Below are 5089 nucleotides of genomic sequence, written 5' to 3'. Positions count from 1 at the left end.
CTCATGGTGCCCATATATCACTGACACACATTTCTGCAAATCCATTTCATCCTTGGAAGAGAATATGGTGAGGGAAAAAGTCAAAAATGTCTCTTCCTCATGCTATCATGGTAAATAATTAAATGCTTGGCTTTTACTTGTTTTTTTCACTATACTATTTTATTAATTTTTTTGGGAATTTCACATCATACAATCTGATCACACTCACCTCTCAGTCCTTCCAGATCTGCCCCCTATCTCTTGTGCCCCCCCCCAAAAGAGAAAGAATAAAACCCACATGTCCAATTTATGTTGCCCATATACTCTCTGGTCCTTAGTCAAACTCGCAGTGGCCATTGGTTTTCACTTTTGATTTAACTGTGGTTTCTAAATTTTGTCATACAATATATGTCATCCTATTCTTTCCTCCAACCCCTTCCAAATCCCCATGCATCCAACTCACTTTTCTTTCACAGAAACAAGGGATCAGACACACACACAAAGTGTTTTGTGTTGGCTAGCTAACACCTGATCATGAAGCTTGCTTTAATGGCTAGTCTAACCAAGGTAACTCAGCTTTTACCTACTTATTTGAGCTTTCTGCTATTAATTAAGGAAGAAACAAACAAGATAAATGGAACTTTGTTCTTTCTCAGCAAGGTATAAAGGAAGCTGTAATAGTCTCTTGATCCTGATTCTCTTGAAAGTGATCACTTAAATAAAGAATATTTTAAATAACTCTTTTCAAAATGCTCAACAATTTCAGTTGCATCTTAAACTCTCCACTAACTTAATGAGTGAGTGATATAAAACCATGCCCAATACAGATAAATGGGATGATTAAGATGAAAAAATACAACCCTGAGTTATTCTAGCTCTGAACTTCATCTTTACTATATTACAGAAGTCCTTTTAATAAATCACACACTATATATCTACCTTGCCAAAAGGAGTTAACGCAGGAGTAACAACATCTGTGATAACATAATTTCCAGAGCCTAAACAATTACAATTGTCAGACACTAAGCAAACCTTTCAATGCCAAATGCTTATATGAATGTATTTTTAGTGTGTCTTGTATTTCTATCTAAAGCTTAGCATGTAAGCTAGGAATACCGAATCATTCCTGTCTGGGATACAAATCCCAAACCATGTTACTTATGAATTTCAGCTAAACACATGTCAAAATATATCTGCAATCCTTCTTTACTGGATTGTGACTTTAAATTGAATGGGATTATGCTTATGCTCAGTACACTACACACAGGACTGTCTCTGCCTTGCCTTGGGTAAATGTATGGGCTCCCTGGACAAAACCATCACCTTCCATCCTTTGGCCAGGGAGGGGCTTTGAATTGGATTTCAACATTCTGCTTACCTGCTGTAGGTGAATAAATCCTTTCCCAGCTTTATGTTTTGGTGGATCTTATTTTGGTTTTGAACTCACCAAAATATAAGCTGTGGAGTTTAGTTACATATGGCTTTGTAAGTGGTCAGATACTTACTTGCCATTGCAAAAGGCATATGCTCCAGGGCAAATATTAGATCTAAGGACAGCAAAAGCATACTGTGGAATAAGATTTGAGGACAGCCATGTTGTCCAAGAAGGTATATTCTGAATATCTGGAACCCAATGAGAAATTTATAAGCTTAACTTCAAACAGAACAAGAATCTACTGGTAACTGAACTGATTTTTATAAATATGGGACAGTCTTCAACATTTGGTATAAAAAATTAAAACATTTTCTTTATCCATTTTTTTTTGGTCGAGGGTCATCTAGAATTTTTCCCTGTCTGGCTATTACAAATAATGCTGCTGTAAACATAATTGAACAACGTCTTTGTTGTGTGATTGATCATCCTTTGGGTATATGCCCATGAATGGTATCGCCAGGTCTTGAGGTAGGTTGATCCCGATTTATCTGGTAAAACGCCATACTGATTTCCAAAGAAGCTGTGCAAGTTTTCATTCCCACCTGCAGTGGAGGAGTCTCAAGAGAGTGTTTTATGAGTATCCTGGGCAAATATAATTGTAAGGATGTATATATAGCACACCCATATACATACATGTCTTATATCTAAATATATAGAAAATGTAATGATACGTAGAAACATTTTTGCAATGGAGACTTTACTAACAGAGAAGTATGTGTATCCGGGGGAATAGTTTTATCATCAAAGGAAAGACAATTCATGATTATGGAATAAAAGTAGTAGGAGTTTCAAGCAAAACAGAATAGGAAGAAACAAAAGAGAGACAAATATAGATTAGAAGTACCACTAGAGACCATGCATAACACGTTTTTGTGGTATAGAGAAAGCAAGAGTGATGCCAACATTTCCTGTTAGCTACAGCCCATCCACGTTTCCTCTGTGCACCATTCCTTCAGCCGCTCTCAAAGCACTAGTATAGCCCAAAGCCTTCTTTACTCCCACCCTACAGAACCCAGGAAGGAGAGAAGGGATGAAACCTCTCTCTCTCTGCCCCCATTTTAGGGCTTCCAACAGTTACATGTTTACCACATGTGTGTAATGTATAGTTTATGAGTTCTCATTAACAGTGTGTAAAGTTATCTAAATCTTCAGAGACTGATGTCAAAAGAGGAGGCCCCACTTCCTGTTCTATGTAGTCAAGCTCTTCTCCTTTGCCTTGTTTTTCTTCATCTTCTTTTTCCTCTTCCTCGTTCTTTTGTGCAGGATTGAACCAAGTACAGTGACCATGGAGATGAAAGTTGCAAGGTTTAACAGATTAATGAAAACCATATAACTGTCAAAATATACTTAATATTTTAAGAATTTATGGTTGGTAATTACTAAGACAAGACTTCTCTGTGTGGAGAACTTCCCAACTATTCTGATACAGGATCACTTTCTATGATTCTCCTACATAGGACAAATAATCAAAAGGCAGACAGAAATATTAAAGTTCAACCCCAAAACCAGAAAAGCAAGGCAGCCAAGCCATTAGAAAAGGCTTACCTCTACAAGACTGGGTGACCAGAGACTAAACAGACAGAGCTTCTCTCTTCTCTTATTTTATATTCCATTTAGTTCTGGGATTAAGGGCATATGATTCCCTAAATGTGGGATTAAAAGTGTGAGCCACCACCACTTGGATTTTCTTTGAATTGATCTCGTATAGCTCAGGGTGGTCTTGACTTCACAGAGATCCATCTGACTGTCTCCCAAATTCTGAAATTATAAGTGTGTGTCACCATTGCCTGACCTCTAATGGCTCTGGCTTTGCCTCTGGTCTTCAGGCAAGACTTATTTATCCAAATACAGATAATATACCACTACACTCCTACTTCAGGTTTCCCAGTGCTAGACTTGCTGGCACATGCCTCCACACTGAGCTTCTTCTTTCTGTATGATTCTAACAAGTGATATTTTCATTTGGGTTACTTCAGGGAAAACACAAACTTTTACTAGTTATTTCAATAATTTTACATTTCTTGAAATTACAGAACTTGAAGGTGTATGCATTCTTAAAATGGTAGTAATCCATTTGGGCTAGTTTACATACTTCTATTGAGGGGCACCTACCAAATCCTGGTCTCCTGCAAGAGCAACGAGTGCTCTTAACTGCTGAGCCCTCTCTTCAACTCCTACATCATAGTTTTTAAAGCAACAGTTTGTTTCAATGTTTTTAGACTCCCAAAGAAAGCGTTTCATAGTGTTACCTGCCCAAGTTCAGGTAAAGACAAATCACCAAATTCTTTACTTTCCTTTCTCTTGTTTTAAACTATTTTTGTTAGTTCTTGGATAATTTTATATATGTTTTGATCATATTCTCCTTCCCCTCCCAATGCTTCCTAGATCCACCCACTCAACATTGTGTCTTTTTTCCCTTTCATTAAGGCGAATTTGTGTTGCCCAAATATTCTTATATGCATGCCTTCCTCTGGAGTGGTAATTATGACATTCTAATTTACTCTGTTTCACAATTAAATTAGCAAAACTTCATTTACCTTCCCAATAATTAATCATACTTTGTTAATAATTCATATTCTATATTTTTATGCACCATATTTACAGGTGAAGCATAAGTTTTTCACACTCCTATGTACTTTTCTCCCAGCACAATACTGATTTACAGAGTAAGAATGAGTGGATGTATGTATGGATAGATAGATGGATGGATGGATGGATGGATGGATGGATGGATGGAAAGACGAATGGATGGAATGATGGACAGATGATGGAAAAATAGTTGAATGAATGGATGATGTATGGATAGATGAATGGATGGATGAATAGATAGATGGATGGATTAATGGGTGGATGGATGAAGGAATGAGGAAATAATGGCAAGGTCTCTTGCCTATTCCTCCTAACACTTTGTTTCTGTTATTATCAAAATCTATTGCATTGCCTCCTTGTCAGTACAAACTGTCATCTGAAAAGGAATGTGGAAACTAAGCACCAGCTTCATGGGATCCAATATCATGATCTTCAAGGGCACCAACATTCATAAGCATACACCCACACATAGATATATAATTAACAATAATTTTTTATGACCTGGAGTTATGTAGTGGTTAAGAGTACTTGTTCTTTGAGAGGACTTGAATTGTGTTTCCAGTACTCACATGCAACTAAGGGAAGTGGGTCAGCTCACCTGCTCTCACACACTCAGGGCTGGTTCACTTTCATCCCTGCCAACAGGATCAGCTCTACTATGATGCCCAGGTGAGGATCAGGGCCTGCTTTCCTAAGTGCTTCCTTGGGGAGGGACAGGGCCAGCTCTCCCACTCTTTTGACCCCCAGGCTGGCTCTCTCACCTGCCAGAAGTGGCACGGTGAGAAGGAACAAAGAAGCTTATTTTCCAGAGAATTAACTTTTCTTGGATTATTCCTGGCTCATGCCACTGATCTAAAATACTTTGCTTACTAGGATCTCAAACAGTACGAACTGTGCTTCCAAATTCTCACTGTGTTAAGGTAATCTTTCCAAGGCTACATGACTGAGAAAGCATTGAAGTAAGTTTTGTTCTAAAAGCAAAAGGGCTCCTGCACAATAAAGCAATATTATTTTTTTCTCAAATGATATTTGGTTTTACTAAATCATACCTAGACTATAAAAGTAAGGAATAAGTGAAGGATCATA

This window comes from Microtus ochrogaster, unplaced genomic scaffold, assembly GCF_000317375.1.
Source record: "Microtus ochrogaster isolate Prairie Vole_2 unplaced genomic scaffold, MicOch1.0 UNK205, whole genome shotgun sequence".
Classification (NCBI taxonomy): Eukaryota; Metazoa; Chordata; class Mammalia; order Rodentia; family Cricetidae; genus Microtus; species Microtus ochrogaster.
Note: the sequence above shows the minus strand (reverse complement) of the source record.